At 46.4% G+C, this 20,182-nt stretch overlaps 1 long non-coding RNA gene across 1 annotated transcript in view; it reads left to right on the forward strand.

The window, feature by feature from the left end:
• Positions 1 to 198: 198 nt before the first annotated feature.
• The window catches only part of LOC310698118, a 31,445-nt gene continuing 11,461 nt past the window's right edge, over positions 199 to 20,182 (forward strand). Inside the window, exon 1 of the long non-coding RNA XR_014521333.1 lies at positions 199 to 385. This is a non-coding gene — a long non-coding RNA (uncharacterized lncRNA). The remainder of the gene's footprint in view (positions 386 to 20,182) is intronic.

The raw sequence follows: 20,182 nt of genomic DNA on the forward strand, positions 1-20,182 counted from the left end.
CAGGAGCTCGTTGGCTCTTCCCGAGGAATTCTGGGGACTGTAGTTCACCCCTTGCAGAGGTGCAGGTCCCAGCTGCCCTTAAGGCAGCGGTTCTCAACCTGTGGGTCCCCAGATGTTGTTGGACTACAACTCCCATCATCACTAGCTAGCAAGGCCAGAGCTCAGGGATGATGGGAGTTGTAGTCCAACAACATCTGGGGACCCACAGGTTGAGAACCGCATTGCTGCTCCCAGGAAACTTCGGGGGAAGCACGTGCTCTCAATGTAGCTCTTTGGAACGCACTGCCTTTTGAGATCAAGCGGGCGCCTTCGCTGTACTCTTTATGGTGCCTGCTAAAAAACAATATTGTTTGGACAAATCTACCTAGCTGCTTAGAAAGATGAGGTAAATCTGTTTCAGTATTTCAACTTTTGTATGTTTTAAAGTAGGGTTGTGAAGTTTTCTCAGTTTTATCGTTTGATCTTTTTGTATACTGCTTTGAGGTTTTGTTTTGTTTTTTTTTAACAATCAAGTAATAAAAAAGGAAGTGGGAACTAGGGAGAAGCTTCAGCCACTTTACTTATCCAAATGGACAGCTACATAGTTCAGTGGTGCAGTTAGGATGTTTTATCAGTTTTATTTCTTAATTGCTTTTCTCACAAATGTGACCCAAAGCGCCTTAGAAACACAATATAAACACTAAAACAGATTACAACAGACACAACCAATAAGCACCTGTTTAAACCTCCCCCCCCCTTTCTGGAATAGTTCAGTTGACAGAGCATGAGATTCTTAATCTTAGGGTTGTGGGTTTGAGCCCCACTCTGGGCAAAAAGATTCCTGCATTGCAGGGGGTTGGACTAGATGACCCTTGTGGTCCCTTTCAACTCTGCAATTCTATGATTATGTGAAACAAAAGACAGGTCTTGCAAATCCTGCACCACTAAGAGGCTGCACAGAGACACCAGAAGCAGTGATCTTAACAGGGGTCCCCACTGATGTTGATGATTCTATTATTTGTACCCCACCCATCTGACAGTTGCTTCAGCTGCTCTTGGCGGCTTCCAGTATATACAAAAACTTTATAGAGCAATAACATTAAAAACTTCCCTATATGACTCCTTTATGGAGAAGCTCCCTCTGGCCTTAAAGGTTGAAGGCACAAGGAGAAGGGGACGACAGAGGACGAGATTGTTGGATAGTGTTCTCGAGGCTACCAGCATGAGTTTGACCAAACTGCAGGAGGCAGTGGAAGACAGGAGTGCCTGGCGTGCTCTGGTCCATGGGGTCACAAAGAGTCGGACACGACTAAACAACTAAACAACAACAACAACAACCCTACCTCTAGCGCCCTGATCTGGATTGCCCACCCCATACTTATGGTTTACTTTTTAAATTATTGTGAGGTATTGGTGTGGGTGGCTTTAAACGAATAATAGATCTGCTATGTGGCATTTGAGCCTGCCTGTCTGTCACATACACAGTTGCCAGGAAAGGGGGGGCGGGAGGGCAAGCAAATCTCAGAGGATCACTAAAATGTGTTAAATTCCACTTGAACCACATGCTGGGCTATGTTCAGGGACACATCTGATATTCTGCACCTAATGGCTTCCTCTTTTGCATCCTTTAACTTGTAGGAGGTACAATTTATGCCTGAAGAACCCTCCAGAGGCTACTGCCAGAGTTAACATTTTTAATTTCCTGTTTAATTAGAGCTGGTGATGGCTAACCCAGGCGCTCTATCACTGGTGGCAGCCAGTGCTGTAAATTTCAGTTTCATCTGCTCGCTTGAGCGACCCTGGAGATTAGGGCTCCATGAATATGAATGAAGTTCCTCTGTGTTTCATCAAGCACAGAAACGATATCCACTGTGTGGCGTTCTCAGCTTGCTGCTGTAAGGGTTTGCTTCTTTGGCCCATGAGCTGGCTGGTTATGGAATTCCTGCATGTTGCAGGTGACTTCGAATGTTCTGCAGAGCGTGCACACAGGACATTATTCAGTCAGTTAATCTTCACCATTGCCTTATGAATAGGAATGGGGAGAAATTGGATCCAGTTCGCATTTAAAGGCAATCTAACCTAATCCATTCTACACTTCCCAAGGCAAGAATGTAAGGAGAGCCTGCTAGATCAGACCGATGGCCCTTCTAGGCTAGCATCCTGTTCTCACAGTGGTCAACCAGATGCTTGCAAACAGTACATAAGCACAACAGCACACTACTTCACTCGGATTCTCAGCAGCTTGTATTCAGTGATGTGTTGCTTCTGGCAGTAGAGGTAGAATATAGACATTGTGGCTAGTAGCCCCATTAATTTGTCCAGTGCCTGTTTAAAGCAATCCAACTTGGTTGCTATCACGGCCTCTTGTGGGGGTGAGTTCAATAGTCTAAGTATGCACTACGTGAAGAAGTACTTGCACTTATCTTTCCTGAATCTTCCTGCATTCAGTTTTCATTGGTTGTTCTAGTGTTTATGGGAGAGGGACAAAAACTTTTACCTATTTGTTTTCTCCATGCCATGCAGAATTGTATAAACATCTATTATGTCACCTCTTGTTCACCTTTTGTCTAAACCAAAAGTCCCAATTGCTGTAGCCTCGTAAGGTGAATTAAGGGCTTCCCTTGCATGCAAAGATAGGCTCTGGTGAATTGAGAGGACAAGACCAATAGTGGGTTCAGTGGTCAAGAAGGCAGTTTCTTCATATGCCGTAGAGAGAATTGAGGGGCAGGTGGGGCTCGTCAACCTGGAAAGGTAGCCCATCTAGGAGAAGGAGAACTCTGATCCCAAACCTCTGCTGTCTTGCAGGATATCTTCAGGAGAAGAAAAGGCTACACAAATCTGGAGTGGAGTCCCTAAGGCGGTTGGATAGCGCCTTGTATGCCTCCTTCCAGCAACACCTGCAGCCAAGCTGGTGCCAAATGGATTGTTTTCCTTTCCTTTGGACCACATCAGTGAGACCGAGGGGGGGGGTCATGTCGTCTGGGCAGTCCAGCCCCTCCATGCACACTGCCCAGTCTTGCACCCCAGGGAAGTCACTTAGCTGCTGCTAGCACAGCAGTTTGGCTTCACCTCTGGAGGCACACTCCATTGTGTCTTGAGACAGACAGATGCCAACAACACTTTCATGTATAGAAAGGATGGGGAGCCTCTGGACCATGGGCCAACTTGGGTCCACCAGCTGTCCAAATTGGCCTACGTGCCATTTCTAGCAAGCCTACCTGCCTTATGTGGCTTCAAAGGAGCTACCAGTAGCTTAAAAGTGAGCTCCCAGTTGTTCATTTGCTGCAGTAAGTTCTCCCCCCCCCCGCCTGTCAGCTGATGGGCCATGGGAGCCTAGATCACAAAGGATCCTGGAAAAGCCACTGCATTTTTCCCTGAAGGGGAAAGAAAACTGTTTTAACAGCAGCTTCAATGTAAACACCTTTACAACCCTGGAGCAAGCTTTTCTGAAGGTGTGCTGGAAATGCACTTTCAAAGAGGCTTGTCACTTGATGTCATGGGCAGCCCTGCCCGCCTGCCGAATTTGGCCAAGTGAGGGGTAGAGCAGATAAGGATCTGGCCCACTGGGAGGAAAAAAGCTCTCTCCAGCACATCTATAGCTCTGTCATTTACCACCCTGCCCTGTTTTCTCTTCCCCATTTTGCCAGTCATTACAGTTAGCATGCAGAAGGTGGCGACATTTCCATACACATTGAAATCAAAATGCATAGTATAAACCCAACTGCCAGGCATAACTCTGCAGCAACTGCTTAAGGAGGGGGGATGCATTTGGGCAGTGTAGCTGATTCCCTTAATTCCACAAGGCTTCGTCCGTTTTCTGCTCCTGCCCATCAGGATGCTGATCAGAGGCTGAAACAGATGCGAGCCAGCAATCTGTGATGAGATCTGTAGACGTAATTGTTATGTACTGAAGTTCTCACCCTGGGCCAGCAGGGGGATACCGCAGATGCAAATAAGGGATCGAAAGTGACATTCAGCGATTGGATAGTTTTAGAAAGTTGTTACTGTTGCGTTCTAGTGGAGCTCTATATAAGCAGGCTGACTGAACCCTTCAGTTCAGTTCTGTTCTGGCCTGTGAATAAACAAGAGCTGTTTGAAGAATCGCTGTGTCGTCTGATATGCCCACCCACAACTTAACAGTAATTGTCATAATATATTTTTTATGTCAGCCACCTTGGGCTGCAACTTTTGTCCAGGCAAAAGAACTGGGGGGAGTTGCTGGCACAATTCCCTTCATGCCTTTTTCACAACCCCAAATCTCTATTATCCTTGTAGCTAGTTCAGATGGTTACAGCATGGTGCTGATAACGCCAAGAGCACAGGTTCGATTCCCTTACGGGTTACCTTCAGGTTCCTGCATTGCAGGGGGTTGAGCTAGATGGCTTCCAAGGTCCCTTCCAACTCTGCAATTCAATTGTTCTGTGAGCATATCGGGCCCTGTATCATGCCTTTGTCTTTCCCAAACATGGTAAACAACAACATGAGACCATGGTGATCCAGGAAATGGATAATGTCATGGGGAAGAGTCATTTTTCTGGATCACCCATCCCCTCCCTGAGAGAATTCATATTCATTTCTCCTTTCCAAGGAATCTGTGTTAAAGTCATATCTGGTAGAATTCATCTGAACCTTGAAAAAAACACAGTATAAGTAAAATAGGAAGTTGTTAAGGGCACCACTCTTTCAACTTCCTCCTTCAGTTCTATGTACTTTTCTCCCCCCCCCCCATTTTTTAATTGATTTTCCAAATTTGTAGTAAACATAACAACAAAGAAAAACATTACAATATCAAAAAACAAACAAACAAACATTTATTCTAACTGTTATAATCCCCGTTTAGTTATCATTATTGAATGACTTCCTTGAATCCCCCTTACAGAGTTTCCATATGGCTCATTGTAGCAGTTTTCCAACGCTATTTTCATATAAGATTTACTTGTTTCAATTAACATCTTTCTTTCTTTTCATTTTGACTTCTATTCATAAAGGTAAAGGTAAAGGGACCCCCCACCATTAGGTCGAGTCGTGGCCAACTCTGGGGTTGCAGTGCTCATCTCGCTTTACAGGCCGAGGGAGCCGGCGTACAGCTTCCGGGTCATGTGGCCAGCATGACTAAGCCGCTTCTGGCAAACCAGAACAGTGCACGGAAACGCCGTTTACCTTCCCGCCAGAGCGGTACCTATTTATCTACTTGCACTTTGATGTGCTTTCGAACTGCTAGGTTGGCAGGAGCAGGGACCGAGCAACGGGAGCTCACCCCGTCGCAGGGGTTCGAACCTCCTACCTTCCGATTTGCAAACCCAAGAGGCTCAGTGGTTTAGACCACAGCACCACCCTTCTTTCTTCTAACATCCCTTCTTTCCTCCTAACATCTTTCTTTCTTTTCATTTTGACTTCTATCCATAGTATTATATAATTTCACATATTTAACTCCTAGTTCTATGTACTTTTCGAGGGGAAAACGTACATAGCGCTTTATGACCAAAGGGGCAATGAGTTGCTGGGTGTGAGGGGAAGACTTTGTGGGTGCCACTGTGCCCATGGGCACCATGTTGGAGATTGCTGCTTTCTCTCCCTTTTTCTGCAAGATCCCTTAGTGACTTTTATGTGCCTTGTCCTTAGTTCTGTCTGGCTCCTTCCCTACAGGAAATCAAGGCTTCTTTCCAGAATTTGGCACCTCACTGCTTTGCTCTTGTTTCCCATCCAGCGCATCTTTTTGTCTATTAATTAAATCTCACTCAAATGCCTGCTTCAGGTACTTAAAAAGAGGTGGGATCCAATTAACTTTATGGAGCTTTAACACAGCTTTTTTTTTTTTTTTAATTTGTCAGTTGATGGCTCAGGCTGGACGGGGAGTTGACTTGTGAGAGGATGTGCTCATGAACTTTTATGGCAAGTGTCTAGACAAGGCCTCTGTTCGTAAACACCTCTGCTAGTGTGTATTGTGGAAGCATCTGGCAAGAAGCTCCAGAACAGATGCCCCGTCATTAAAGCATACAGAAAATGAGGTTACACTATAGTAGTCCCATGGCGGTACAGTCAACAGAATTAAGGAATGGGAAGCATCTCAGAATGCCTGCTGGGACTCCACCAGCAAAAACCTGGGAGTTTTATAATCCCACTGTGCAGACTTTAAATCCAAATAGTCTTAGATTTCCTCAAAAATAAAAACAAAGGTGCTCTAGCCTTTTTAGTTACTATTAAGCTTAATACGTTAATACATGGCCCAGAGGCCAGAGGCCAGAAAGGAACTAAGAGAAGTACTTTTGGTGCTCAGGGGAAAGAGCTTCAGTTTGGTTCCTCCTGAACCAAATTGGTTTAACTTTCACAATTCACTCAAAGTCCAAAATTCAGTTTTTGGGAAGGGGCCATAAATCCAGAACCTGAATTTATGTTGCATGCCTGTAAAGTATGAGTCTCATAGGGTGGTGTAAAAAAGCTTATTGAGATATTGCAAACAGGTTGTTGGCAGCAGGTGTTTTTTTTAAAATAATAATAATAATAATAAACCTTACTGGATTCTCCCTTGAAATAGTAAATCCATATTAGATGGGGATGGAGCGGAACATAGGGTGCATTGTGTGATTTGCTGATTGCACACACAAAAAATACCATTATGGAACCACCCACGCAAGAGTTGAACAAAAGCACTTTGGAAACACCAAGTACCTCTTCCCTGCCACAAGCAAACTGCCGCCCTTTCCTCACACAGCTTCATTTGGGCTGCTACGAAATGAGATGCACTAACCAATGTGGAGAAGCTGAAGGCTGCAGTATATCCGAAATAACAACTCAAGGTCACAGCCTTTCATGCTAGGATATGAACAGATAAGTAAATATGGCGCTTTGGGTGGAATAGTTTGGAGCATCACGAAAATGGAAAGAGGAAAACCAATATTTATGCATAAGACTGTATGCTGGGAATTGCTGGGTACTCCAGAGAGTGAGAGGAATTCATCCTGTAAAGGGAGGATAGTACTTGACAAGTGGCAACACACACACACACACCCTCTCAAGAGGCTTCTTTGGAGAAGAAGCAATCTGATATTTTGGACCAGCACTTGTGGAACATTGATTAGAAATATATGTTCTATTCTAACACCGTAATGCTAAAGGACTGTAAGGATTTCTCCCCCATGTGAATTCAGTGTTGAAAGAAAGGCAGGAGGCTGAATAAAGGTCACCTTGTTCTCAGCTATTTAAGAAGTGTATTGGGTTTTCACATACTGCATTCAGTGAGTGTACAGTCTGTGTACCTGTGTACACAGAAATTTACACTTGTAGTTATTCACACGTCACATTCAACTTGTGTGCATTCTGTGTGCACAAGAATTGATCTGTATGAACCAAGAAATGTACACTCTTTCATCCAACTTGAACACATGTAGAGATGGGGAATCACTGGCCTATGGGCCAAACTTGCTCGCATTTTGCTCACAACACCATTTTCAGCAATCCACACCCATCTATTCTACATCTGACATAATACATGATGTCAACTGTGGAGCAGAAAATGGTGCAGCTTCAAAGGAACAATCTAGAGCTTAAAATGAGCTCCTGTTTGTTGCTTTGCTGAAGCAAGGCACACCTCTGAAAACTGGAGGTTCAAAAATCCGTGTGGGGCTGTTTGAAAGCTCTTTTGTAAACAGCCCTGTGCTGCTGTTTGAAACCCCCCCCCCCCCGCTGCACTTTGAAGTCTAGATTTTGGGGCTTCAAAGCGCAACATCACCTGACATCAGCGGATCAACAGATGGGTGGTCCTGCCCAGTTGTGGTCCTTCCATCAAAGCAGGAAGATAAGGATGTAGCCTGCTGGCCAGAATGGGGCAAATTGATGGCTTCTTTCCATGGGGGGCCTGTGTTGGTCCTCAAACCCTGTTGCGCATTCCCAGTTAGTCAGGAAGAAGCTGGCAAGTACGAAGTTTAAAATCTAATTATTGTTGGAATTAGCATTGCCAGGCCATGTTGCCTGAGGCTGTTGGGAATTTACAATCTATCTGTTAGAATGTCCTCTTTTTTTTTTAATGAGGTGTAATTACAGCACAGAGTAGCATTTTGAAAAACATTGTGAAAAAACCTATTACGATGGGGAGATGAGATTGCCAATTAATTTTCTCCTAACAAGTCTATCAGGCTGATCAGCTCAGCTTCCCAGCCAGAGGTAACAGGTTCAGGTCAACTTAGCCCTACAGTGGAGATCTATAGTGTTCTCTGTATGACTGATGGTCTGTAGGTTCCATTCAGGTAGCGTGTTGAAAGATTGTGGACCAGTTGACAATATCTGTAATTGGCCCTGTATTTGATTTATCTTTTCTGGCGCTGTAGAGATCAATACCATTTTGACTGGGACCAATATTATCAGACAGGCTGTGATTTTTTATAACCCAGCACTGGCTTTGACAATGCTGCCAATACAGAAGCAAAATAAACAATAATGGGGAAAAGGTTATTAAAACCTATGCATCTGATAGTTTTGAGGCTGCAGTCCTAAACATACTTGCTTTGGAATAGGATCAGCTTGTCTGAGTTGGAGGGTGGGGGAAAGCCCCAGCAATTGTCTCCCAGCAGCAGCAGCACGGCTGGTGTTTATTGGGGAGGGAGGGGAAGGAGTGATTGGCAAGTTCTGGGTTTCATGAATGCACTGGTGGAATTAATGTACCAGGCAGCCCCAGACTTATAGCTGCTTCCCACTTCCCCCCCTTCCCATCCAGCAGCAATTCTGCTGCCTGAAGGCTGTAGCTGAGGTTCTGCTCCATTGGGTGAGACATTCCTGCATGGGAATAGGACACGGTGAACACAAAAAGAAAAGACTTCGAGAAGCATATAGGAACGATATTTTGAACACAAGAGCTGGAGGGCTGGCAGTGCTACTGTCTCTGTCCCCTGGCGTGCTCCTGCGAGACACAAGATATGCAGAACTCTTTAGCCCTTTCCTATCCAGCGTGGACAGGAACAGGGGTCTGGTGTTTTCCATGAGATTTCAGTACTAGACCTGTGTATTGGATTGAGGACCTGTGGGGTCAAATGAGATGTAACGTTAAACGTGCCATCGGGAAGCCCATCAGGGCGTCTCATAAATAGCATGCATTCTGGGTGTATTTGTGTGTGTATGGGAGGCAGATTTTATTCAGAAGCACAATGCATAGGGAAAGAGCTCCAATTGTTTCTACCTTTCCCTCCCCTGGTTCCGTTCTTTCTCCCCAGGCCGAATAGCAGCATGTTGTGGGGGTGGATATCTTCAGAGGAAAAGGCTAAATTTCCCGTTTCTGTGTGCCACAATGCATTAATAGCTGCCTTTAATTAAAAATAACAACACCATGACAAGCTTCCTAATGATGTGCTTTGCAGCACGTCTGGCTTAGCCCAGGAGGTTGCCACAAAAACATCTTTTGCTCATACCCTGAGATATTAGATTGAACCACATCTGGGTCCAGGTTTATATGGGCCCTCAAGCACCAGATTATCAGTGAGGCTTCATTTTCCCCATCCATTTAGTACAGGATGGGAAATGTGGCCTCAGATGTAGTTGGACGCCAGCGTCTACCAACCTGGTCACCAAGGCCATTGACCAGGGATGATGGGTGTTAGAGTCCAACAACTTCTGGAGAGCCACAGGCTCCCTGTCCCTGATTTAGTATCAGTGGGCCCAGTCTCTGTCAATGGTGGAGGCAACACTGAAGAGGAAGAGCTCCTTTTTTGGTGGAGATTGGGCCTAAAGGTGAGGGTGAGTGGTGGTTGCTGCAGTTGCTGTTTCCATAATCCCTCAATGAGGACTTGGCCCAGAAGGAAAGAGTAAAATGGCTGATTGGCAGCTAATATTCCACCTCCCCCTTATTACCATGGCAACTGGGAGCTCTGGTGTTCTGTCTTTCTGCAGGCCCCAACCATGCCAACTGCTAATGCCACCCTTGACTTGAACAGTCAAGGGTCCTAACAGGTTGTGTTATCGAATCCTAGGCTTGAGGAGGGACCAAGGATCATCGACATTGTAGCTCTGCTCTGTATTGACTGGTCTCCTGAGAGCAGCCTGACTTAGTTGGCTACACATAGGAAAACAAGCAGCATAGGAATACTGAGCTAGATGGATCATTGGTCTGCACTGACTGGGAGGGTTTCAGGCAAGGAGTCTTTCCCAGCCCTACCTAGAGGTGCCAGGGATGGAATCTGAGACCTTCTGCATGTACCTCTGAGCTAAAGCTCTCCCCCTTTCACCCCTTTAGGTTTGAGAGGGCACTGGGCAAAATGCTAGGGTCTTGTTGGGCTTACTTTCCTTGTAGTAGTGGCGGCAGCCAGCCAGCCTCAATGCTCTGGGAAGAAATGGGACCTCATTTTATTTTCACACAATTCCCCAGGCTAATGCTATACCAGGGACATTGTAGGATATTTAAATAGCTGCCAAGTGCTGCTCAGTGCATCAGACTTGGAGGGAAAGATGTCAGCAGTAGGCTCTGCTAGGTTGCTGGGACCCTGGCAGCAGTCCAAGGATGCCAGGTTGTGACACTAGCCCTGGAGTCCACACTTCGGTCTTCTCTTCTTCACCCCGTTTTATGGATAGCATCTGCTTCTGTGTCTCTGGTGTCATCAGCAAGAAAGGAAAGATTGATTCCTGTGCAGTTTTGCTCCTCAACTTTTGCTCTCCAGGAATCAATAATTAATGTGGCCCCAAGATGGCAAAAGTGCACGTCCGCAATTACCTTCCCATAGGTTGGCTGTGAATGGTTCTTGGCGGATGGACTGATTGTACTTGTTACGTGTGAAATGCCATGTGCTTCCCTAGTCAGTTCTCTAGCTAATCAAATGCTCCTGCACAAAGATCAGATGCTCACTGCCTTGCAAATGTTTGACCAGCGGTAGCCTGCCTCGTGTTGAGAAATGGGGGGCGGGGTGTGTGTGTGCGCGAAGCATATAAGTCTCATTTCCAGGGAGAAAAGATCAATGTAGTTAATATATATGCTCCAAATACAAATAGACCGGAGTTTTTTAAGAAACTGGAACAAGCCCTAACAGATTTAGACGATAATAAGACGATACTACTAGGAGACTTTAACGCGGTGCCGATACCAGAAACTGACAGACAAACCGAAAACAGAAAACGAAATCAAGGAAAACTACCGAAATCGTTCCAAGACTTGGAAGAAAACCTAGACCTAATAGACATATGGAGACATCTACACCCAACAGAAAAACAGTTCACCTTTTTCTCAGAAGTGCATAAAAGTTGGGGCAGAATAGATCAAATTTGGACCTCGAGAACACTTACCCTAAGAGCAACAAGCTGTGAAATCCACCCAAGAACGCTATCAGATCATAATATGATAACTTTAGAAATTAAAGGTGCAACACAGGGAAGCTTCAGATGGAGATTAAACGAATATTTACTAGAAAGTGAGGAGATCATTGAAAAGGCAAAAACTACCCTAAAAGAATACTTTGAATTGAATCTGAACACAGGAACAAACATAGAAATCGTATGGGACGCCAGTAAGGCGGTAGTAAGAGGCTTATTTATTCAGCAAAATAACTATAAGAGGAAGATAAGACAGCAGAAGAAGGAAGAAATAATTAAGCAACTAAGAGAGCATGAGAAAAAATTAATAGATCACCCGAAGGACGAACAAAGTATTCGAACAATAAAAATCTTGCAAACACAATTTTCGATGCTGACGAATCAAGAAATTGAATGGAAAATCAAACAAATGAAGCAAAGATACTTCAAGTCAGCGAATAAAATAGGGAAATTTTTGGCCTGGCAACTGAGAAAAAGACAGAAGCAGAATACGATAAATAAAATAAAAGTAGAGGAAGAGCTGATAGTGGACCCAATAAGAATACGAAAGAAGTTTCTCGAGTTCTATGAGGAATTATATAAGAAAGGGGAAGAAGACACAATACAGATAGATAGATATTTGAAGAGACATAAAGGGAAGACGATTACAGAGGAAGAAAGACACCAACTAAATAAACCCATAAGTATAGAAGAGGTCCAGAACGCTATTAAAAAAATGAAAATAGGGAAAGCTCCAGGCCCGGATGGTCTTTCGGCCAAATATTATAAAGTCTTAGAAAGCCAATTATCACCGATATTATGTGATACCCTGAACAATATTCTAAGGGGAGGAAAAATACCTGGGTCGTGGAGGGAAGCTTTCATAACATTAATCCCAAAACCGGATACGGATAAAACGCATATTAAAAACTACAGGCCAATATCTTTATTGAACAATGATTATAAAATATATGCCGACATTATGGCAAACAGACTAAAAAAATGCCTGATACATCTAATAAATAAAGACCAAGCAGGCTTCTTACCGAACAGATTCCTGAAAGACAATGTGAGACACACCATAAATTTAATAGAATATTTGGAAATCAACAATGACATACCAGCGGCTTTGATTTTTATTGACGCAGAAAAAGCGTTTGATAATGTCTCTTGGACGTTTTTACTAAAAACCATGGAAGAAGCGGGAATAGAGGGAGAATTCCTGAAAGGAATACAGGCAATATACTCAAAACAAACGGCCAAACTGGTGATAAATAACACTCTCACAGATACATTCCAAATTGAAAAAGGAACCAGGCAGGGTTGTCCCCCCTCCCCGCTTTTATTCATTATAGTACTAGAAGTCCTGGCAAATATAATAAGATCAACATCTGATATCCGAGGAATCAAAATAGGATCAAGGGAGTTTAAATTAAAAGCCTACGCTGATGATTTGATGTTATCTCTAGAAGAACCGGAAAGGAGCATTGAGAAGGCGTTAGAAATATTAGATGAGTATGGCAGACTAGCAGGATTTAAATTGAATAGATCTAAGACCAAGATATTAACAAAAAATTTGAGAACTGAGAGAAAAGAAAATCTAGAGAGACAACATGGAATTGAAGTAACCAAGAAAATAAAATACTTAGGTATTTGGCTTACATCCAAAAATATAAATTTAATTGAAGATAATTATACAACAACTTGGAACAAAGTTAAAAAAGATCTGGATGTCTGGAATAGAGTAAACCTTTCGTGGCTCGGTAGGATGGAGGCAATAAAAATGAATATCTTACCTAAGATGCTGTTCCTTTTCCAAAATATTCCGGTCATTAGAGGGACTAAAATATTCAAAGACTGGCAGAAAGTCCTCTCAAGGTTTATATGGCAGGGAAGGAGACCAAGGATCAGATACAAACTACTCACGGACCGAAAAGAGAGAGGAGGACTGGCGGTACCCAACCTAAGACTGTATTATGAAGCGGCCTGCTTATGCTGGGTGAAAGATTGGATAACTCTGGAAAACAAGGATCTACTGGAACTCGAAGGGGTGGAAAACAGGTTTGGCTGGCATGCCTACCTTTGGTTAAGTAAAGGGAAAGTACATAAGAGCTTTTCGAATCATATCATCAGAGGTCCGATATACGAAGTTTGGGAAAAAAATAGAAAACTGCTTGAACCCAAAACACCCTGGTGGCTTTCTCCAACAGATATTTTATCACTTAAGAAAACAAATCTGGATGAACAAAGTTTAACATATGAAGATCTACTGATAAGTTCCCAGGAAGGCTGGAAATTAAGACCGTATGAGGAGTTGAAAGAAAAGTTGAAGGGCTGGCTACATTACCATCAAATTAATGCAAGATGGTCGGAAGACAAGAAAGCAGGAATGAGCGAAAAGAAATCAAAATTCCAAATCGAAATAATTGAAAGTAAATCTAAGTTATTATCTAAATTGTATAATATTTTACTAGAACATGATACAAAAGATGTAGAAATTAAAGAAGTTACAGTAAAGTGGGCAAGAGACCTAGGGCACAATATAGAACATGAGAAATGGTTAAAACTATGGAACGAGGGAATAAAATTTACAGCAAGTGCGGCAATTAGAGAAAACCTAGAAAAAATGATATACAGATGGTATTTAACCCCAGAAAAACTAAATAGGATGTACAAGACCGGTAACAAGGCCTGCTGGAAATGCAAAACAAACGAAGGGAACTTCATACATATGTGGTGGACATGTGAGGGAATAAAAAAATTCTGGAATCAGATATATGACGAACTGAAGAAAATATTTAGATTCACATTTCCCAAAACACCAGAGGCCTTTTTACTAGGGATGGTGGGAAAAGAAATACCGGAAAAGGATAGAACCCTCTTCCAATATGCAACAGCCGCGGCTAGAATGCTAATTGCCCAAAATTGGAAAAACCCAACTTTACCAACGGTGAAAGATTGGCAACTGAAACTTTATGGTTTTATAGAAATGGCAAAAATGACACAAAGAATTAGAAATCAAAAAAATACAAAGTTAAAAGAAGATTGGAAAAAATTTATGGTATATATTGAAGGTAATCTTAGTAACTTACCAACTACAGTAGGTCTGATCTAAATCTTCCAATGTGATAAACTAAAAAACTACACCAGCTGTTTGAAGAAATTATTAAAGGTAGAAATCCGAAATCAGGAGGGAAGGAAGTCGCTTTTAACAAACTGCTTGTATGTACACTTTTTTTTTCTCTTTCTTTGTTTTTTTCTTTTTTCTTATTTTTCTAACTCTTATTTCTTACTTAATGTCTTTTTAATGTGTACCGGCTGTGTTTATTCTTGGATGTGTGTGATCAAGAAAACTTAATAAAAAGTATATGTGAGAAATGGGGGGCGGGGTGTGTGTGTGCGCGAAGCATATAAGTCTCATTATGACAACGTGTCTAGTAATGGGGTCTTCCAGGGTGCCTTTCAGCACATAAATATTTCAGTGCTGCTTGCCAAAGCTAACTTTTAGAATACTATGCCCATGTAATTTTGTGTAATTATTACATTTACATCCAATGAGCTCAAGGTGACATTTATTGTTTACCCTTCCCTGCTTTATCCTCTCCTGTGAAGTAAGCTAGAATGAGGGACAATCACTGGCTCAGGGTCACCCTGTGAGTTTCATGGCTGAGTGGAGATATGAACCCTGGTCTCCCAGGTCCCAATTTGACACACTAACCATTACACCACATGCTAATGTACCCAAACGTTATTTCTGAACAATTTCTTAAATCTTTATTGATAAACACTTGTCTGGGTTTGTACTATTTGGTGGCATTAAATTTGTGAAACTGTGTTCACTGGGTACCTAACTAGGCCCTTTTGCAGTGCTGTTGTGTTACTCAGGTGGGGCAGAGGGACACACTTCCTTTGCGGTGCAGAAAATGACATCATACAAACATTCCCTTTTTTTCTGAATCAAATGATACCTTGTCTGTTAAGTCATGGGTTGACATAGCAGCCGGCACAGCGATTTCTTCAAGTAGCTCTTTATTATGGTAAGCTGGAATAGAACTGACGCGAACAGCTCAGCCGGCCTGTATTTATAGGCAGCCGGCTGTCAACATTGTAACCACAACAGCCCAGAGTTCCCGCCTAAAATAACAGACGCGGACCTGAGTGAAAACTATCTACAGACCTGAGTGAAAACTATATACAGTATCCCCCTGTTGGCCCAGGGTGAAACTACACTACATAACACCCCTCCCCACCGAGATAAGGCGTTAGTTACAATCGTAATGGTTTCCTTATACCACTACGCGTAATGGTTCAATTAAGCATAAAAGCATATCGGTTACATTTCCCATACTTAGACCAACAGTGATACCTGTCCAACAACATAGTCCTTTAAATAAGTTGGGCGCTTGGAAACTCTGCCAGACCGCCGGGGACTGGTAGCCAAGTCCGGAGGGCCACACAGTTCTCGCTGAGGCTGTGGTGCGACCCTAGGTGGCGTTGGAACCAACTCCCCTGGATCCGCTGCTGTGGGTGGAGCCTCCGCAAGTGGAGTGGTCTGAGTCTGTTCTGAAACGGCTTGGTTCGGCTCCACGCTGGCAGCTTGCGAGGGAGGTGTAGGTGGGGCCTCGCCATCTGTACGTGTCTCTTCTGGAGCCGCAAGCGCAGTTGGGGGCACCTCAGTAGTGTCCAAGTCCCCAACCCTGCGCCTAAGCTGGTCTATGTGCCGTCGCCACAAGCGTCCGTCTTCGAGTGCCACCTGGTACGAGCGAGGTCCAGTGACTCCCACTACTGTGGCTGGCACCCAAGGGATGTCCCCCACATAGTTCCGGGCAAAGACCTGGTTCCCTGGGACAAATGACCGTGGTGCGTTGGCACAGCCTGGGGGTTCAGCCACGGCAAAGTCTGGGTGTAGCCGGTCGAGCGGTGACCTGAGGCGGCGGCCCATAAGCAGTTCAGCAGGACTCCTCCCTGTGGCCGCATGAGGGGTGATGTGTTGCACGAACAAGTATTCGGCGACCCGCTCATGCCAGTCTCCCCGGTCCAGGCGCGCCAGTGCCTCTTTTGTCGAGCGCACCATTCTTTCCGCTTGCCCGTTGCTGGATGGATGAAAGGGTGCCGTTAGGGCATGGCGGATGCCCAGTCCCAAAAGATACCGCTCAAACGTGCCTGACGTGAACTGTGGTCCGTTGTCAGAGACAAGGACATCAGGACACCCATGCGTTGCAAACAGGCCTCGCAGCACCCGGATGACAGCTTTGGTAGTGGTGGAGGGCATCAGGGCGACCTGCAGCCATTTGGAATAGGCGTCCACCACTACCATAAAGGTCCGGCCGTGAAAGGGGCCAGCCAGATCGATGTGCACCCTCGACCAGGGTGTCTTTGGCGTCTCCCAGGTGTGTCCCTTAGCTGCCGGTGGTGCAGGCCTCGACTCCTGGCACGCTTGACAGGCGGACACCCAGGCAGTGATGGCATCGTCCATATTAGGCCACCAGACGTAACACCGAGCCAACGCCTTCATTTTGACAATTCCCGGGTGGCCAACGTGCAGAGCCTCCAGGACGCGCTGACGGAGTCCCTGGGGAATCACGACGCGGTCTCCCCACAGCAGGCAGCCGCGATGAGCTGAGAGTTCATGTTGTCTGGTTGCGAAGGGCTGGAACTCCGATGCAAAAGGCCCTTGTGGCCACCCCCTCCACACCCAGTTGAGCACCCGGCTGATGGTGCGATCCTGGGCAGATGCGGAGGCCACAGTGGCAGCCGATACAGGCGCTGCCGGAAGATCCTCAATCAGAAGGAGCGATGAAGCTGGAGCCGGGTCTTCCACAAATGCTGGAAGAGGGCAACGGCTGAGGGCGTCGGCATGGCCCATCGATTTCCCCGGGCGATGGATGAGCCGGTAGTGGTAGGCAGCCAGGAAAACAGTCCATCGCAGCATGCGTGGTGAGAGGACCGGTGGAGTTGGACGATCACCGGCGAGGAGGCCCAGGAGCGGCTTGTGGTCAGTGATGAGGTCAAAAGTCCTGCCATAGAGGTATTCATGGAACCTCTTCACTCCAGCCACAAGTGCCAATGCCTCCTTGTCGAGCTGGCTGTAATTCCGTTCCGTCGGAGATAGTGTCCTGGAAAAGTAGGCGAGCGGTGCTTCTCTTCCATCTGGAAAACGGTGACTAAGGACAGCACCGATGCCAAAAGGTGAGGCGTCGCAGGCAAGGACCAGCGGCCTGGATTCACTGTACTGTACCAGCACACTGTCTGAAGAAAGGAGAGCCTTGACCGCGTTGAAGGCCGCCGTCTCCCGATGACCCCAGGCCCAAGGCGTCTTAGTGCTAAGGAGTCGGTGAAGAGGCTCAGCCACTGTGGCTTTGTGGGGCAGGAACATGTTATAAAAGTTCAGCAGCCCCAGGAATGCCTGCAACTCCGTTTTGTTCTTTGGGGTGGGGGCCTGCTGGATAGCGCGGATCTTGGATGTGGTTGGATGAAGACCGGAGGCATCGATAAGATAGCCCAGGAACTCTACCTGTGGAACGGCGATCTGGCACTTGTCCCTCTTTACCTTGAGCCCGGCCTCCTGGAACCTGGTCAGCACGGCACGGAGGTGCTCGAACAGCTGCTGGTGTGAGTCTGCAGACACCAAGACGTCATCAAAATATGGTACCACGCCCGGAAGCCCTTGCAGGAGACGCTCCATAAGGCTTTGGAAGATGCCAGGAGCCACACTCACCCCGAACTGCAACCGGCGGCAACGGAAAGCCCCCCGGTGGGTGACGATCGTCTGGGCTTCAGCAGTGGCATCATCGACTGGCAGTTGTTGATAGGCTTGGGCAAGGTCCAGCTTAGCGAAGACCTTACCCTCACCCAGGGAATGCAGCAGGTGTTGGACAACAGGAACCGGGTAAGCGTGCTGCTGAAGTGCCTTGTTGATCGTGCACTTGTAGTCAGCGCAGATTCTCACCGACCCATCTGGCTTGACAGGCGTGACGATGGGGGTTTCCCACTTTGCGTGGTCAACCGGCTCCAAAACTCCTTGGGCGATCAGTTTGTCCAGTTGTTTGTCCACCTTAGCCTTGAGAGCAAAGGGAACCCGGCGTGGCTTTAGCTTGATGGGGGCGACTTGTGGATCAAGGCTAAAGGAGATGGGCGTACCTGTATATTGGCCCAAGGTGCCGTCAAAAACCTCGGCAAAGTCTTTGACCAGACCCTCAGTCTCTGCGTTAGAGATGCAGTTGATGCCGGTGACTTCCAGGCCGAGGGCATCAAACCAGTCTAGCCCTAGGAGGCTTGGCCGCTGACCTTCGACCACCACCAACCGGAGCAGGCCCGAAAAATCCTTGAAGGCGATCTGGAACCGGCCAACGCCTACCACGGGAATGTCGTTTCCCTGGTAGTCTCTCAGGTGTACGCGGTGAGAGTCGAGTTGCCTTTTGGACACTCTGGGTACCAGTCTTTTGATGGTGCTCCATGACACGATGGACAGGGCAGACCCGGTGTCGATCTCCATGTCACATGGAGCTCCTTCAATGAGCACCGTGACGTTCAGCTTGCGTCGCGTAGGCGAGTCGGTTTGGCCAATCGTGGTTCCAGACGGGCAGCGGCAGTTGGTGAGAGCGAAACAACTTTCCTTGGCAGACTGGAGTGAAGACTTGGACTTGCGAGTCGATGAAGGGGGGGTGTCAGACGGAGCCGATCGGCAGACCTTAGCGATGTGGCCCCTTCTGGAACACTTCCTACAGATGGCGTCTCTGAATCGACACTTGGCACGGGAATGGTTGCCTCCGCAGCCAGCACATTCCGGTTGGCCCTTGGACTTCTGTTGGAACTTCCTGCGCTCCCGCTTTGTCTGGTGCACGTCATCGTCTTCACTGGAGGATGCCTCCTCACTGCTGGCCTCTTCATGATGCACCGGAACTGGCTCCCTAGCAAGACGCGGGCTGCTGGACTTGCGGATCTCCTGGGCGGAGCGTTCAGCAGCTTCTGAGGCCACAGGCTCCTCAATGGCTTTCTGTAGCGTGAGGTCTGGCTTGGCTAGGAGGCGCCGTTGCAGATGGATGTCCCGGACCCCGCAGACGATTCGATCCATCAGGGCATCGTCTAAGTCTCGGAACTCACAGTGCATTGCAGCCTGTCGCAGGGCGGTGGTGTAGTTGTTGATTGACTCCCCCTCTGCCTGGTTCCGGTGGTAGAATGCATGGCGGGCAGCAATCTTGGACGGCTTTGGTGCGTAGTGGTTGCGGAGCTTCTCTTGGATCGTGTCCCATGGTGTTGCCTGGACTGCTTCAGGCGCAACCAACGCTCGGGCCGTCTCAAACACCTCAGGCCCACAGAGGCTGAGGAATAGGCCCCGCTTCCGATCCTTTGATGCTGCTGTCAGCTCGTTGGCTTGGAGGTAGCAGTCGAACCGAGCGAGGTAGGAGTCCCATGATTCAGAGGCTGGCGCAAAAGGCGGTAGAGGCACAAGTGAAGCCATGATTCCGATGCCGGCGTGAAGGGCGATGGATGGAACACAGTGCTCTAGCCAGAACAGTCAGCTCTGAATTGGTTCTGCCCAGTGATTTCGCTCAGTGATTTCGCTCTGTGATTCAGCTCAGTGATTCAGCTCAGTTCAGAGGCTGGCCGCATCTGGCTGTGCTCTGATGTCCATCCATCCCACCTTCGTCGCCAGTGTTAAGTCGTGGGTTGACATAGCAGCCGGCACAGCGATTTCTTCAAGTAGCTCTTTATTATGGTAAGCTGGAATAGAACTGACGCGAACAGCTCAGCCGGCCTGTATTTATAGGCAGCCGGCTGTCAACATTGTAACCACAACAGCCCAGAGTTCCCGCCTAAAATAACAGACGCGGACCTGAGTGAAAACTATCTACAGACCTGAGTGAAAACTATCTACAGTATCCCCCTGTTGGCCCAGGGTGAAACTACACTACATAACATTGTCTTTCCAACACAA

Source organism: Podarcis liolepis (assembly GCF_965112155.1).
Source record: "Podarcis liolepis genome assembly, chromosome: Z".
Classification (NCBI taxonomy): domain Eukaryota; kingdom Metazoa; phylum Chordata; class Lepidosauria; order Squamata; family Lacertidae; genus Podarcis; species Podarcis liolepis.